This window comes from Corvus cornix, chromosome 9, assembly GCF_000738735.6.
Source record: "Corvus cornix cornix isolate S_Up_H32 chromosome 9, ASM73873v5, whole genome shotgun sequence".
NCBI lineage: Eukaryota > Metazoa > Chordata > Aves > Passeriformes > Corvidae > Corvus > Corvus cornix.
The window spans coordinates 13563250-13581791 of record NC_046339.1 but is presented as its reverse complement, the minus strand read 5'-3'; the positions used below and the strand labels follow the sequence as shown (position 1 = coordinate 13581791).

The 18542-nt window shown below is 37.4% G+C and overlaps 1 long non-coding RNA gene across 1 annotated transcript in view; it reads right to left on the bottom strand.

Annotated features, from left to right (window-relative positions):
• LOC109145547 overlaps positions 1-18542 on the bottom strand; it is a 39915-nt gene that overhangs the window by 16453 nt on the left and 4920 nt on the right. Inside the window, exon 2 of the long non-coding RNA XR_002046965.2 lies at positions 298-416. This is a non-coding gene — a long non-coding RNA (uncharacterized LOC109145547). The remainder of the gene's footprint in view (positions 1-297; positions 417-18542) is intronic.

Genomic DNA, 18542 nt, shown 5'->3' with positions numbered 1-18542 from the left:
GCGGGAGAATGAACACATTTTTCACTTGCGGTCAGTGGGATGTGGTTAATTTGAAATCACTTAAACTATTATATCTGTCAAGCGTGGTTATTTTATTTTCAATTCACATCAGTGTTTTAGTATGCATGTCGGTTACTGGGTTAAACTGGCAGATTAATTTCCAAGCATTCTGTTGCAATGCTCTTCATCACTATCTTTACATGCAGGCTCTTGTTGAAACTTAATACATTCCCATTAAAATTTACTTCAGAGAAATCTACATTCAATATAAACACTCATATGATAAACAACACTCACCGTTGAAGGAAAAGGTGGCAAGATCAGGAGACTTCTGTCTTTTCTCATGAAAACCCAGAATACTGGTTTTTTCCCCCTTGTCCCACCTAACTTCTTTTCATATCACTCATAACATGCATCTGTGGAAAAAAAAAAGTTCAGTAACTAGGGTCACTTTGACGTGCTTAGGGGTTTTTTTCTCTGTTTACTGATTGCACTGATCAAAAAAGCTGCAGGTTTTGGTTCAGTGTGAACAGATTCACAATTCACACCATGCAGAACTGCTCGGGTCGTTTGGGGTTTTTCTCTCCTTTTAAAATATTGTGGCTTGAAATTTATAAATAGCCAGAATTTGAAGATGCTGAAATACTGACTTACACAGCCACTAATAACAGGGTGCTCGTACAGAGAATTAAAGGAACCGCCAATGAGCTTTTTATTACAGCAATATTGTACATATTACATGAATAAATTACATTGTTGCATTATGCAGCTGCTGCATCATCAGTTTAGAGAGTAGACTGCGATCCTAAGTATTCGGGGATGCAAGCTCATTATCTCTAAACCCACTTTGGTTACAGCCACGATACTATCCCAGCTAAACAGCTTTCGCATAATGTATTGCGTCTACCTTTGCATAATCAGGTACATGGCTCAGAGACGGACTGATGAGTTTAGTCTAATCAAATTTACAAAAAATAGTCGCTTTCACTGAATCAGGCAGAATCTTTCACTTGGAAAGGTTATTAGGGAAACTATATTACCCATAAAAATACAAATCTACATATGTTGTAAAACATCATTTTTGACTTGAAAAATGCTAGTAGAAAAATATGCATTTGTATAACGACAGATCTCACTGCAAAAAGAAGCAACTAAATTTAAAAAAAAAGGCGTCTTTTCTCTAGCTTATGGTGATAACTGCCAGTGTTTGAATGCTGCCAAAGCACTTCTTAAAAACTCAATTGTTTTTATTCTCTGCACATTGTTCTCCCATCCCATCGAATAAAACATAAATTTTAACATCCTCCACAGCTGCAAATGTTCGCCTATGACTCGTAGATTCATTTACATATTTTATATATTGATGCAAATATCTTTGGCTAGGCAAGTAATATGCTGTCAGTTCTGTTCATTTTACTCAGCCCCTGCTTCTTTTCATTGCTATTTTTTTTTAGTTTGTCGAAACTGTGTGAAATTTCATTGCTATTGTTCTTCCTCTCTTCTGTAAGCACATGCATCCCCCTTGCATCTCCCACCTGGCTCATTGTGCTCATCACCTCAAAGGAAATCCTGGGCCTGGAGAAATCGGTCAAGGTTTTACAACTAGCCTTAATCTGGACAAGGTTTTACTAATTCCAGATAAGGCTGCTTGTTGTATGACATTTCTACAGAGCTTTTCATAAGTGGTTTATTGAAGAGACTTCTAAAAACTATCATAATCATGGAGATAATGGTGGTTAAGGTGAGGATAAATATGTAGTGCTGTATGTTTTTACACAGACACAATAAAACTGTGAGAAAAATCACACGCTTTTAGCCTAAGCAGTTTTAGAATAGAAATGTTCATCCTTCAAATCCCAAATTTTCATGTTTTTGCTTTGAATACTCTGAAGAGATTCTAGGCAAATGAAGATCTAAGCCTAATGTGAAGTGACACATGTGTCATAATGCACATATTAGTTATGGTGCTGGAAGAGCACACAGGACCCACTGGTCTTCCATCCACTGAAAGCTGTGGCCTGGCATTGACAAAAACAGAACCAGAAAAGGAAAATCTTTGAGGCTACATTTCTCCTACATCTGGACATCTTCCCAGCATGGTGTAAGAAACGCTCATGCTACACTTGAAAGAAGAAAGGGAGCAATGAAAGTGTTGATTCAGCTATCAACAACGTGTCACTCCCTCTCATCCACTAAAAGCAGAAACACACTTTTCTTTATATGGTTGACCCATATAAATATCTAAACATTCCGCGATATTTAGAATTCCCTAAATTTAGGCTAAGAAAAAATGATTCCTGCAGCTTCTATCCCATTCCTAATGTGCTCTCAACTGTAGCTTTTATCTGCTCAGAATCACACATCTATCAGCTGATAGACATGAATCTTAAATAAATACTATTATTTATGATTCATACTACATGAATCTTAAATAATACTACCAAGTTAATATTGCCAAGTCACGTGGTTTTGTCCATAGAGCTGGAAGTGCAGAATACAAATTTGAACACAGTCTCTGCCTATCGCTGAATCTTTGCCTTCTGTGACTTAGGAAAATCATATAATATCTTTTCCATTCTTCATATTAAAAAATTAATATTGTCGAAGAACACTTTTGTTGTGAACATATGCTCAACCAAATATTCCTGGAGAAAGAATAAGAGGGGGGAGAAATGCAAATTTGTTAATATTGTTGACAGTGTACATGCATCTCCGTGGAGATACATGTATATGAAAAGAACAAAATTTGTCCTACATTTATAGTTATGATTGTCATGGACCGTCATTGATCTACTTCCAAACCCAAATCCACTTCAAGTGACAAAGCAAAGATTGTCTCAATTTTCTCACAGAACATACCTAGCACTTTTAGGAAAATAAAGACAAACTAAGTGGACAACCTGTTTTAATTCTTTTGTAGAATGAAAGAGCATAGTATTTTCCACTACTAATCCTAGAAATGTTCTGTCTGTATGTTACACTACTTTTTGGGAGGAAACATTAAAATATTATTGCATATAAAAGATAAAAGGAAGTTAAAATAGAAGAGGGACTATCTAGGTGAATTCTGCCATGTTCATAAAACAGCTTTGAGATATATGTATATCTATATGTCTGTTTGTAATGTACATACCTGCACAAAGGTGGACAGTGATGTATTCTGTAGTATGCACTGGTTCAATAATTTTTTTAGCAAAACCTTGGGTTTATTCAGCAAAATACTGTGCAGATTTCTTCAGTTATACTAGAGCAATTTCAAATAAATTTGGTCCCAAATAATGCAGTTACAAGGAGGAAGCAAGATGTTTTGTGGGTTTTTTTTTCATTTGTCTTTATATCAAGAAATTGCTGAAGCAAGCTGGATCACAGTCTCCTTTTGGTCAGTCATGACTTGATATGAAAAATTTTGATTGCATAGACTATTGTACACAAATGAGAATACCTTTCAGAATGGAAATGACTAGACAATCTCAGCTCAACTTTTATCACATGCAAACTAAAAAGGCAATCAACTCAATGGTAGCGTCTGATCTCTGCATGTCTCTTCAGAATCAGTCAGTAACCAGTACTGTGAGCAGCTGTAGAAAGTGAATTTAATTTTGCCTGTGTGTGTGTGTATAAAGAAAATGTAAAGCTGATTTTTTTTTCAGTTCCTGAGCACAAGAAAAAGTTGGCATACAAGTTGCTTGTAGTTACTGGGCTAAAACAGTGTGTGAGGTTTTCTTCCTCCAAGCTGTAGTGAGAGATGAAGAGGTTCCATATGGGCTACTAATACAAAGAAAGCAGAGTAACAGGAAAAGGGAAAAAAAATGCAGAGTGTGTAAGGGTAACAGAGGGAAACAAGATTGAGAGAACAAAACATCAACATTGTTAGTCATGAGGAACAGACAAGAGGGAGGTATTGCCTGCTGACCATGTGTACCAATGCCAGAGTCTAAAATAACTGCATCTGTGGTATAGGATGGTGTCTCTCTAGATCTGAAACACAGCAGCAGATTGTTTTTATAGAAAGAAAAGGTGTCAGCAGAAAGGAAGGAGCATACACACATGGAATCATTTGCTGTAAGAAGCCATTTGAAAAACAACTGAGGAGTTGAGTGGAAGAAACATCTGTGAAGCATGAAGCAGGACCACCACTAGTGTTTCAGGGAAGAGGTGGGAACAGAAAGGGATACACAAGCAGTGTTGGACATAGCATCTTGTCAGAATGACAAGGAAATGTTGTCAGTACTCTCAAGAAAATCCAGCATCTTGTGAGTCTGGGAGGAAAAATATTTTTGTCCTCCTTGTGAGAGAGGGAGGGTGTACTTTTTATACTTTTCAAGAAGCAGACAAATCTATGTTCATTGACCAAAGTAAATCAAAGAGTGTTATCTTTATGAATAAATTGCACTTTTCAGGGGATATGTTGGCAATTCTGCCTACCAGGATCGGGACACTTTGTCTTCTTTTCCATGGGCTTGCTTCTTTTGTTAGTAAACCCTAAATGTGAGAGTCTTAAGAGACAGAAAATTGCCACCAGTGAAAAACAAAGGCTGTGCAGTTTTGGGGTCAGTGAAAGCAGATATGATATGTAACAGCAAGGAGGGAGAAGTTCCATACCATTTGGTTGTCTGGCTTTAATTTTGCCGTTCAGATTTTTTTGATTGAAAGTAGAAAGTAGAAAGCAAAGTCTTCATGATATCGAGACCATATCCGAAGTCACTTCAGCTATTCCTCATGAAGACACCAGTCTAGATACAAAATAACCTGTCTGTAACTCAAATGAAAAAGAAAACATTGATCAGAGGAAATTTTACTTCTCTGGGTTTGAAGCCTTCTTTACACAAAGCCTTTAATGACTTTTCAGCATTGCCGAGGGAATAGTGTGGGAAAGGATATTTCATTAGCCAACTATTACATGGAATTGTATGGAAAGCCCATGTGCTACCCAAAGGCCTCTCAAGGAGGTCACATAAAAGATGAGTCATAATGTAACTGATTTCCACCAGATCATCCTCCCATTTGCTCACTGCAGAAAAAACAAACTATGGAATGCAAAAGCACTTTGAAGTGACTGATGATCTTGCTGCTTATTAACCACACTCAAGGCAACCTTAGTAAAAAGTAAATGAAGCCAAATGAGTAATAGACACTTGATGCCCCATCCCAACCACTGTAAAGACAAAGCAAACCTTGTTATTCTTAACAAAGAGATACTCTTATTCTTGCCTAACAGTTTAATGGTAGCTCTCAAGGGAGAATAATATTGAGAAAAATACTATATACCTCAATTGTCTACAAAATATCTACAACTTTTAATTTAGGATTTTTTTCACAAGAATAAATATTTAAGTTAGCAATCCCAGAGTGTTCTGAGTTGGAAGGGACCCATAAGGATCATCGAGTCCGATTCCTGGCCCAGCACAGCACCATCCCCAACAGTATGTGCCTGAGAACATTGTACAATAAGAAATGCTGCCATTTATTTTCTTCCTCCCCAGGTTAATATTTAGGTTTATTCATTAGCTTATTCTTAAGCTAATACATGGGAAAACCCATTTTCAAAGTGAAATAGAAAATTTAAATACCTCAATATAAGGGGGGAAAAAAGATCCAGAGGAAAAGAAAGATTGTTCAGAAAAAAGCAGTGTCTGTCTGTAATGAGTTCCAGGTAATTTTTCTGCCATCACTGGCTATAAAGATTGGTTTTAATTAATTACAATGTATTTTCTAGTTTTTCAGAAGTAATGATTGAAGAATCTCTGACTAAAAAATAATCTTTCCTTCTTAGTTCAACTTTTCTAAAATCACTTTCTAATTCTTTTTATATTATCAAACAGTTCTTCAAAATCTGACTTTGTCTAAAAACAAATCAAAGCTAACAAAAAACAGAATGCAAAAAAAATTGTAATTTCCTGTTATTACAATATTTTTTTCTTATTTTTTACTTACTGTTGGCCAATGTAGCATTAGTTATACTTCCTTTCATTGTTTTTGTTGTACAGACCATACCTTCCCTGCATCCTTCCATACACCCAGCTTGGGGAACTGAAAACCTGCTGCCTTTGTGCTCAGCGAGCGAGTCCAATTCACGTTGGCCCAGAGGGTCTTGGAGCATCAGCCCATTGGTTGTGACTCACTGAAATCCTGACTTAGGAGAGAGGTTTGTCATCTTGCACATCTAAACCTTAATCCACATGCCTGGCAGTGCACACTGGTCTTGACAGGAACGGAGCCAGCTTGGCACTTGGCAGATTTAAAAGGACTGCCTCCTGGAGATTAGATGGCTTGGCACAGTGAGAACACAGAGGTCAAACTACGATGTTTGCCAAACAAAAAAGAACCTCTCATTTTCCAACTCTATTGCTGCTCCCTGGATAAGCATTTTTGGCCTTTTGCCTTGGTTTGAAGGCAAGACTTGTTAGGATTTAGCCTGAGGGACCTGGTTTACTGTTGAAGGTCAAACTAGATTTTGACTGTTCTGAAGCCCTGATATGGTAAGGTCATATGCTTTCTCGTTAGGGCTGATCTCTCAAGGCTCTGGGTAGCTCCTGGGACGTCATCAAGAATGGAAATTATTGCACACCTTGCTGAAGCCAATTCTTGATGGTTTTTATGTTCCAGTTTCATGAAATACAGACAATTTTGCCTGAGAATGCAGCAGAATAGAACATAGTAATTTCATATAGTATTTCAAAATATGAACATTTGGATTTTTTCCCAGCAGTATACTTTGTCTTGACTACTACTCATTGTTATGTATATTTAATCATCATGTATATTTTTAAACCAGAAGTACTTAGACTCTAAAAATTCTGAAACCAGATTTATTTTAAGGCATTTCATTGTCAATGAAACAGCAGATTCTCAAGAAACACAATCCTATTACCATTTTTCTGATAAATTTTCCTTATCATGCATCAATGGTTGTTTATTGTTTAGTTTTGCTGGAGCTAACACCACTATTGCAAGGATGCTTTTCTGCTCTGAACACTCTCTCTGCCTTTTGGTTACTTGGTGGCACAGCCACCACTGGAAATATTCTCCAGTACCTGACACCCTGCAAAAAAGGCCACTGTTGCCTACCAAGTTTTGTGGGTCTGCACAGAGCCAAGGCTTCAGCAGCAGCACAGGAATCCCCTTTCACAATTTTCTGGCTCACACTGCTGTGATTTGGGTATTGCTGCAGTGTGATGTAACTTTGCCCCCTCCTCAAGTCAGGCTGTCAAGGAGACCACCATTTGAAATACCTCAGAATTCACAGCGCTCACCCTGTGCCAGAGCCTTCCTCCTGCTTTGTGGTGGCTTTTATGAAAACAGAATTTCTCAGAAACAACCAGCTGTTTTGAAGCAAAGTGTAACAAAAGAAACTTGAGCAATCTCAGCATAAGTTTTTATTCCTCACCTGTCTTGTTGCCGCAGACTCTGCAACAGAGTGAAAATTTTACCTACCATCACACTCACAATTCCTGCAGACCTCCAATATCACATTTATCACTACAGTACATATCAGCTGCTCAGTTTTTCATCGTTGTGGTAGTGCATTGGAATTAATAATACAGTTGCTCTTCCAGAAGAATGATACAGAGTCTTTCTTTTCTCAAATGTTAGTACAAACAACCTTCTGATTGTGAAGTTAAAATTTCTTTTAGAATTAAATCAGACTAAATTTATTTTGACCTGCAGTGAAGACTTTTTGTTTCATTTCTCGAATTTTGAAAAATGTTTTCTAAGGTTTTGATGGAGGATATCTTGACTTCCACATGATTCTCTCTTCAACAGACTGAGCAGCAAGAAGCTTCTGTCACTACAAAGAAAACGTTCCCAAACCCCTGCTCTACTGTCAAACCCACATTAAAAACAGAGTCAGCAATCTAAGGATGAAGCCTGAAAAGCTCCTAAACAAAGGTTTAGTTCCCAGAGTTTAACATAACAATTTGTATGCATAAATTCTTTCATAGCTGTAATTATATGATGTCAAATCAGGAGAATTTTTTAATATTTTTAAATAATGTCCAGTACTATCAATATCAATAGTGAGTAAATTCACTTTGGTAAAAATTGAGCAAATTCAAATAAGTAAATTTACTTCTGTAAAAATTATACTTATTGAAAATCACTGTGATTTTTATTGCCTTTGCTTACTATCACTTGGTAATCTCATTAAAAATCCTTGAAATTTCAGAATTCAGACATTCAATTCTTTCATTTTACTAAATTTTAAACCTCTCTCAAAATTTCTTCATTCTAGCCCATTGTGTCTTTTATATTTGCTGATAGTATCAAACCTGAAAAAAATACCACTCCCATCGTTGCAAGAATAAAAAAACTCGCCAAAAATAGTTTACCCAAAATGTTGTTTTGACAAAATACAGCAATAACAAGGAAAGTACAGGAAAGAATAATATGCTTCATTGCATCTTTGAGAAAATGTAATTTGTATAGAGAAAAGTAGCTACAACAGAAGTAAAAGCAGGAAATAAAGCCATAGAATTAATGTCTTAAATGAGTGTATCTGGATAGGGCTTTGCTCTCTTTTTGTGGAGTGATATGGAACATCATTTCAATACAGAAAAAGCAGCTAAAACAGTAAAGGAACCAAGGACCTCAGTTATTAAAAAGGGTTAGACAACTACTATCTGTCTATATTTTTAAAGGTAAAGATTAAAAGCCAAGGAGGGGCCCCAGAAGGATGTGAGTCTCATTGGAATCAATCGGAAAATGCATGAGCATCTGAAGGCAGGGTTTGGCCAGAGCAAGGGAACCTCACTGAGAGAAATTGTTCTGCAAAGGCCTTGGAAAGGGTCAAAGCTCCTGCACTCCTTGAATTCATGTCAGCCACAGAAAGAGAGAGCAGAAAGGAGAGCCAAGGATGGTCCAAGAACAGGAAGAATTGAGGTGGAATGTCTTTGCACATACTACCATTGCAGAAATAAATTATGGAGAAGGCAATAAATACCGCCAATATAAAGTCTTGAAAAGGAAGAGGGCAACTATCAGGGGCAAAAGTTTATTTGCTAGTGCACAGCTGCTAATGCAAAGGACAGGGAGGAATAAGCAAGGCATCCCATCCTCCTTCTGCCGAAAAAAAATCCCTCTTCTTGTATAATCAGAATTTAATCAGACATTAAACAAAACTCAAAACTGTGTCTCCTCCAGATCAAGAAGAACATATTCTGTGAGAACTCAACATTTCACTAAGCCAACAGTGGATTGTGAGAGACTCAAGCTCCCCAGATTAGATTTAAAGGCAAAGAGACCTTTAAAATTCTGTGGTGCCCATTCGGCAAATCGTGGTGGCTGCGGGACCGATGCAGCCAGCGAGACTCTAAGCTGACATCAAAGGGGAAAAAAATCAGCTGAAATGACAGCAGCAGCTGCAGCATCCGCCTCTAAATTAGGCTGTGTTTCAAAGTCTGGACTCAACTGCCTAGCAGTATAAAGACCCAGGAGGAAGGCTGCCCAAGAAAAAGAGTTAGATTTCTAACCTAACACATCAAAGTAACACATGCTTAGAAGAGCAATAAATGCATATGGCACACATTCACATGCTGCCTAATTGCAGTGGGCTCATGAAGCCAAGACAAACCTTCAGCTGATTCCTACTTTTAGAGAGGATTTGTGTCCTTTTTGAATGCAGAAAGCTGACACAAATTGGTAGCAGATTAGAGTCTGGCATTGTGATAATACATCTCATAATTTCAAAAGATGGCCATTTTTCATATTGTAAGACATCTTCAAAATATTGAGCTCCTTATTAGATAATTTATACATATACCAGATTTCAGAATATCCACAACATAATAAATTAAGAAAACCCTTCTCTCAAAATTCAGAAATAGATTAGAAAGCCACCAATTTCACTATTAATTTACTTGCATATCAATTTAATAATAAAAGCGGGAAGAGTGAGAAATACATGATTAAATTAAATACATTGCTGAATGCTTTAGCATTAAAAATCCTCGGTTTTTGAAAATTATCCATATTTTGGTATGCATTTTTATTTTAGTTTAATATGTGCATTTAGGAAAACTATTTGCAACATTATTGATTTATAAGAAAGTAACAGGAGATAAGCCCTGAATGTATGGATACTTTGTTATGTACACCAATCACGCTTAATAAAAAACTGCACATTTTCATAGTTGTAGGGATATGATTTGATCTCTTTTTGTGTTTCCTGCAAGCTGGCAGAGGAAACTCAGTCATTCGCTTGAGATGTTTATTAAAATTCCTATGATATTGCAGCACAATGGTTGATTTTGTGAACAAACTCAAACTTAAATCTTCCTCACTTATTTTTAAGAAAATGTGAATAAGTATGTAAAAAAACCAAAAATAACAAACAGCATAAAAACATGAAATATGACTAATTCTCTACAATGTAATTCTCTATAAACCTCTGAATCTTGCTTTTATAGCTTTAAATTAATACACTTTTTAAAGGGTTAAAGTTGCAAGCAAGAACAGTCATCTACATTGCACTCTCTTAACCTGTGCATTAAGAAAAACAATTCCACCAGGAATGATTTGATAACCCTGACACAGTGGCTTTTATGCGTATAGACTTACACTAGTTTAAATGAATCTGAGGACATACACATCAAATACAGTAGTATAGCATTTATCAAAACAACCAGAGATGGTAAAAAAATAAAAAAACCTAAATGTGCAGTGCTCAGGAGAAAGCAGAAGCACAAATGTCTAGACATATTTTGTACTTATAGGATGTGTTACCTCGCTCAAGAATCTAGTGATAAAATATATCTGTTGAAATTATTCATCTTGAAATAAAAATTACTCAGAAGTCAACACTCACACACCCTGGGAAGGGAACAGAATATTGTGCAAATTAAGGCCACGTTCTTACTTTAAATTTTCCAGATTTTGTCATTTGTGCAGTTGATGTAACATCATATGAAGTCATGCTGTAAAATAAGGTAAAACTGAACCATGTGCAGCTTCTGGGTGTCACACAGAGGAGCCTGGAGAGGTGCAGTGGGCACCACAGGTTTGGTGCACAGGGAATCTGAAATCACAGAATCAACACAATCCTCATCCTGACTACTTGAATGCATTCACCTGTTTCAGCAACTACACCCAACTCAGAAACAGTGTGGTCGGCTGCTGCTTAGTAAGATGACTTTTTAGTCTTTGTTTTGGTTCATTTTGATAATACTTATTGAATACTACTGTTTAGTGAGCATTTAGGAGGATGGATGTTAAAAACCCAACGACCACGGCTCTCAGAAAGGATTGGAAACTTGCAGTGCAGACATGTTGAACATTCAGAGAATAACACAAGATCAGTTATGTGGCTGCCTTAATAGACAACTTGCCTGGTATGGAAATTACAAAGGAGAAAGTTTTTTTCCTGTAGAAAATGGAAGACCATAAAAGGCCAAACTCAGCAAAACCCCTTTTATAAGTAAAACACAAAAATACTGGCTCTGTACTATGTCCCAATAAAATGAAAAGTTTCTGAAGTTATACAATAATGCTAGAAGCATTATTTGTGTCAGGCTTTTCTGACACAGAATATTGATATTTTGAATGGGAAAATTTTTAATGTAGTTGGGTAGAGTTGTAAAAATGACAGTGTTTCTGAGAGAACCTGCTAATTTTCCAGCAGCCTGAAGGGTATCCAAACAGAATTGGCATAATTTTCTGAGGATGGCCTTAGTTGTATGCTTTTTATACCTTTTTTCTAGACTATTTCTCATTTAAATTCTGGAAAGAGGGGAATTGAGGAAGTGACACCATTCTTTTCCAATTTTCTACTGAAAGTTTGCCTTCTTTTGCCTTCCCACTCTGCTTCAGGGATTATCTGGAAATCTTACAGAGTTTAGAAGGATTCTCTGCAGCCTTAACAGTTTCCTCTACTTCCACCTATATTATTAACTTTCCCATACCAACCCCAAATGAGCTTAAATATAGACTCCTCTACGTCTAATGAGCCATAATTAACTCATCAACTTCTGACAAGCCTAAATAGACTTGTTAGGGAATGACAAGTCTAGTCTATCTCACAGCGGAGCGGGTGTCATCCCTCCCACTCAACCCTCCAAGGAAGGAAAGAAACCTCTTAATAGCTCTTTGCAGGGTTTCCAGTCTCCTCCAGGACCCCAAAAGGAGGGACCCTTGTTTGGTCACTGCTCTCTCCTACCCTCCTCCCCTTTTGCAAAGATTTACACAAAAATTACCTGGAGAAGAAGGAGATTGTAGAATTTATTGATGTGATGGGTTACACTTTCTCTTTCTGCCCTTCTAGATAAAGAAGGGACTGAGATGTTGAAGGGAACAGTCCTTGATTTGTTTCTTTAGGCTGACTCCACAGTTGCCAGAGCCAAGATTAGCTCCTGATGAACTATGCTGATGTTACTATTTAAAATGGTAATAACTCTTAAAATAAGAATCTGATCTAATCTTTATTTCTCTGCACTTCAGCTCAACTAGAGGAGTTCAGGGAGCTGAAATGTCTTCCATTTATTCCAGGTTATTTATTTATTTATTTAGCTAGGGAATGCAAAAGTGGCATAGAGTAACAGTACATTGGAACTGCTGAAAAATGTCTCTCCTATACAGGAGAACCATAATGTCTCAAATGAAGGATCCTACCACTTTTCAAAGCATTGGTTTTTCCTGGTGCATAAGTCAAAATTGAAAGTTTGGAAACTGCGCCAATATTTGCAAGCTTTGAAGAATGGGCAGACCTATCATTTAAAAATAGCACATGTATTGCTGTTATGTTAAATTTATTTGTATACATAAGTCTTAATAGTGACCCATCTATTTCAGAGCCTATTTAGGTGCTCTTCTGTCTAAATGTTGTTTCGGGATCTGGCTTTTAAAGAAAGACACTACCTCAAAAAGCATTGCTTGGCTGGCCAGAGCTCCTCCTGAGGAAGTGTAATACATGCTCCATTCCCTCCTGAGCTGGTAGGTCTCCTCAGCAACAAGGATATACTAGGTAAGGTTGTCCTCCCTGCCCCGGGGGGAAAAACAAACAAACAAAACAAACAAACAAAATCTGAAAATAACTGAAGTTTCTTTTAGAGAAATTCCACACTGCAGATTCTTCAAGAATGAGTACTTGATTGACAAAATGCGAAGGCCACATCATCAGTAGGTTATTACAACATCTGGGATTTTCAGAAGCCACTTGAGGATCTGGGAGTTGGATACCTCTGCAAGTCTGTGTTAAATTTGCAGCTTAAACACTATTGGTCTACCGCCTTCAGTGAAGCAATGCAATTTTCAGCAGCTGAGTCAATGCTGAGTGCCACAGAAAGCCTGTAGAGAAATTAAAATTCCTGTTCTGATAACAAAATGGATATGAATTCATGAAACTTCAATAAAATTATTATGATTCTTGTTTGCTGTTTTAGCTGTTATTACATCTCAGTTTCTGAAAAATATCTATCTTTTGTTTCCAAGCTGTGTTTGTGCAGTAGGATTCTACCCGAGGAGAATCTTATCACCAAGTTATAAATCTCTGAACCCAGAGAATTTCAAAAGAAATACTTATTCATTCCTAACTAGTTTGGGTTTAACACTAATGCTGTAATTAAATTGTGTTTTTTCACTTTTCCCCTGCTGTTTGAGAGAGAATGTGTTCAGCTCTTTGGTATACAATGAGAACTAAGTGAACACTAATCTATTTTAACCTCAGTGGATTTGAAGTAGAAGATAGACTTTTATTTTAGTAATTTTTTTCAAAAATAAGACTTTTAGGGAAAAAACACCTCAGAACAGTACCTTCACATCTTTATCAGAAATTTCAAATAAAAATGCTGTTTTCATTACTCTAACATAGAATAGAGAATGTTCCTGTCAGACTTTAATTGAATCACCTAATGCATGTCAAAATATTTTTTTATCAATTCTTCATTTATAAAGTCAAAGTTAATGAAAGAATGTGCCTTCTGCTCCCACAAACACTTAAAATTGACTACATATGACATGTTCTCTTCTACTGTCATCCCACAGTTGGCTATCCAAATTATCACAAAGTTGTAAGTGCTCCTTTGAGGCCCCAAATAAGGTTGGCTTGCTCAAGTACTGCTTCTTTTTTTCGTTTTTTTTGAGTGAACATGGGCTAGGCAATGGCTCAGGCATGAATGGGAGGGGACAGTTACTGGGAGGTGACCTTGGTCACAGGGACACGAGCACCAAAACAAATGGTGGAAATGAGTGGGAGTGCCTTCAGCTAAATTTGGAAAGCCACATTTGACATGTTGTTTTGTCCCTGATCACAAGTTGCCCTGGAGAGCAAGAGAGTCCATATGTTTTTTGGAAAGACAGTAGCACCAGCGAGATGTAGAGAGGCTGGGGTTGTATGTGAAAGGCACAGAGACTCAGGTTTCCTGTTCAATTTGTTCAGACTTGCACACAAAGACAGCACTTCAACCAAGGAACCAATAGAGACCAAAATGCCCTGTTAGTCAGGAGTGAAGTGCAGTGGTCGCTGGGCCACCTGGCATACCCTGGCCATCAGAAAAGTTTGTTGAATCCCTTCCCACCCCATGTCAGATCCAGGAACACACAATTCCCTTCCTCACTACAAAACTCTATTTATTCCAGGTCTGCCAGGACAAGAGGATTGCTCTGTAATTCCTGTGCATCCTCAATGCCAAACGTGGTTCATTTAATAGGTTCAGACACACAGAACTTAAAAGTAACATGGCTCTGGTGAAATGTTTTGTTTTGCTCTGCTCCTTGCAAGTGGAACAATAAATTACTGCTTTAAACTCTTACCTCTGTATTTTAAAAGTCAGAAAATGTGACAGTGAAAGTAGGAAGCATCAGAGGAAGTGGTGTGATATCTATAGAGGAAAAGTTGCATTATATGCAACTTGCCTACTCAACCGAATACACCCTGGAAAACTTGTTAAAACTGGTACACTGAGACCAGAAAAATGCTTTGAATAACCAGGACCAGTAAGCTTATGAAAGCACAAATCTTCTGGGAATATTGGAGAAGACAGACGACATTGACCTTTGCCCTGGTAGAAAATTAAGCATTTTTTCTTGAGCAAAGTACAAGCAAAGAAAATCTTGTCCTAATACAGAAAAGCAGGAAAGAGTGCATGAACTTTCTCTGCAAAAGCCAGAGAAAACATAAGGAGCAGAAAAACAGTCTTAACAGTGGCCTCAGAAGCTTAGGCTCACGCACAGACTCCTTTAGATGCCCTAGGAGTGAAAGGCTCCAGGTGAGATCTTTTCCCCACTAAGGTCAAGGACAAAACACCTCATTTTGTCCTCAAGATCTTGATGTTCTGCAAACAGAGGTGGAAACAACAGAAAAATCACTATGATCAAATTTACTTACATTACCCATGTATTTGCCACATATGGGTGTTTTTCTGTATATCAAAGATGCTTCAGGAACTAGATAATGAGCCACAACATTCATTTCACTGGGCACAGTGGTATCAACTAATAATAAGGTGTCTAGCAATGAAGATTTCTGGGGGCACCGAGTTAACATAACTGTTTCTCAGGATGTCCTATTTGTAAGATTGCCTTTTGCATTTGCAAAGCTTAGCAGTACAATTTAAAGATGAATAAAGATCTATTAAAATACATAGGCTTTTTGCCCTTGCTTTTGAGCTGTTTGTTTATGCAACACTAACTCCATAAGAAAAACAGTACCTTGCTATATTGAGGGAAGTAAATGTTACGACTTCCTGAACATAACTGAGATGTCTGAATCAATGCATAAATGAAACACTAAATTTAGTAAGTAGAGTTTTAGTCTCTGAGTGTACAGTATTTATATATCTCTACACTGTGTCTTTCCCTCAAAGAAGTTAGTAGAAGCTTTTCTGGAGCTACAATGAAACAGAATAATTAATTCAGATCGAGGGCTTGATTAAAAAATCTGTAGAAATTGGTATTTCTTTTCTCTCTCACGATAACACAGAAGCCAAAGATGCAGCCTTAATTATCTAGAAAAATATTAATAAAGCAATGGAAATACATAATAATAAAGTACTCGGCTTGTTAAACCTTTTGTGTTGTGATCATCTGGAGCAGAGTATCTCAGATGCCCGGACCATAATGTCACCTGGCTTTTCCGTGGTGGGATGTGCTCTGACAGACCTGGGACCCTTTCCTACTGCATTGACTATGATTCAGAAGTCTTCCCTTTTATTTATCTTTCCCCTTAATATCACTGCTTTACTGTAATTTCCTGATTTAAAACAAATAAACAGAATCACTCTAAATCCTGCTCTCAAAGGTTTCTTCTTGACCTCATTTGTAAGCTGAGACTTGAGTACAAAGAACTTAAAAGCTTTCAAACCTAATTTTTCCAAGTACAATGAAGGTATGGAAACTACAGTGGGCCGTGGATCAAATCATGTCTAATATCTTCAATGCAGAAACAGGGCAATATAGAGATGTCCAGGAAGCTGTGGAAAAACCCTTTGAACGTTCCACATGATAGATATTGTTTTTCTTACTCTTAATTCGCCACATCTTGTCCCTTCTGTACATCCTAAGTATCCTTTCATCCTACAGGTCTGGGACTTTTTCTCCTAAGCATCCACCAAAGTGAAACAATCCTTGTGTTTTCCACAAACTTCAGCCCATGCATTAAAAGGTCAGGCAAAGCCAGGCTTTATCTGAGCCAGGAGGCGTAAGCCAGAAAAAGAATTTCAGAATATGTTTTAAGATGTGAGTCAAGTGCAAATGTAATCCTGCGGTGCGTGTGTTATTTTCCATGGGAATGACCAGCAATACGAAGCACATGTCGGCTCTCCGATGGAAAAGTCCGCTCGGGCTGTAAACCGGGCACTGCTGTGCAGCGCAGCCGAGCGCCGTCAGAGGGCGAGCAAGAGTAGTTGTGCCGGGAAGGAAACGCATCCTCGAGCAAATAAAGTGGAAAAAAGAACTGGAATTAAAATAAAACAAGAAAAACTTTTTTCGTGATCCTCCTCTGTTGAGCAACCAGCTCTGGATGCCAGCTCTGCAAACCCACAGTGTCTTCTTCCTTCTTGAGTCTCCTGGTTCTGCAGGGAATGGCCACCAGCAAAAGAAAGATCAGACCCATTTTGGTCCAGCTGCAATATTTAACTTTTGGAATTTGTAAGTCATGTATAAAACACGACAAAACCCCAAGCTTCAGTAATCTAACTGCTGTGCCAGGGACACAGACAAATCAGAGGGATTACAAATGCTCAGTGCAAGGGGAGCAGCTGATGTCTAAAAGGCTCAGTATAATAATAAGAGATTCACACCAGGAAACAGCCACAACAACATGTGAAATGTATTTTAAAGGCATTTAACAGATTTCTATTAACCCCTTGGACTGTTGAGAAAGGCCTGTGGAAATAGAAAGATGTGTCAGAGCAGAACCATCAGCTGCAGAGAATGTTAGTTAAAATTTCAGCTGAGAGATGTGGAAGAAAAGAAATGGTCCATCACAAGAAAACCATCATTTTCTCCTATGTACCCCAAAGCAAAGCTAGAGTGATGTATGAAGAAATTATTTTTTGTACTTCACTCCTCCTAATATCCCCTTACCTTTCAGCTGAAGAAAAAGGAAGTAAATAAAAATTAAAGAACAGAAATTTTAAAAAAGGTATTTAAAATATCATTTCTATTCCCTTCATTTGGGGAGGCACAAGAGTTGTCACTGTCATCATCTCAAACCATGATAGAGAATACATGTGACTCCTTTCCTATTATTAGGGTTAAATCTGTGCCCACTTTTTTTTAAACACGTCCTACTTTTCCTCCCTCTAAGACACTTTTTTATGAAGGATGACAATCTTTAATTGCTTCTGTCTTTTATTCCCTATCACAAAAATTAGGACTTCTCTGTTTGCCTTGTACTTGCCAGAGAAGTTAGCCAAAATTTGTTCATGATGATTTTTTGCTGTTGATGCTGTCCTTGGTTCAGAGTTTCTGCCAGGTATTTATTGGACCCCAGCAGCCAGAACATAAAAAATTGTGAAGCATAAGGTTTCTCATGAGGGTTTTTTTAAAACATATTTGTCATTGTATGTCATAATAGTTTTCTTCCTCCCCAAATGCTCCATCCCACTTTGAATCTCTCTTCAGTTATGTTTTTCTGACAGTGATTTCCACATGCAAACCATGCGTCAAAAATACACCTTTTGTGATGCTGAGGGACACTGAGACTTCCTAAAATACTAAGTCTCCAAACTTAATTTTGATCTCTTTCTTGATTTATCCATTATTAGTGTTTTTCATTCCCACTCAATAAACTAAATATTCACCTTTTCCAACATCTATCTTTTTGCAATAAAAGGTGAAAGTGTATCCTCAGATTAGCAGACTGACTGCCACAGAATTATTTTATTTTTTAGAAATGGTGAGGTATGAGCATCAGGATAACTATACCCATGGCATGGAAACAGACTCTGGATGTGAGATATGAACATTAGAAACATTAAGTATATTTTGACTTTATAGGATATTATTTCCTTTTCATGTGACTTTTCTTTACCTTCAGTTTTATGTGAGTGGAAGGCTTAATAAAAAATGAGGATATTTAAACCCGCCTCACATTGTTTACTTCATGCAGT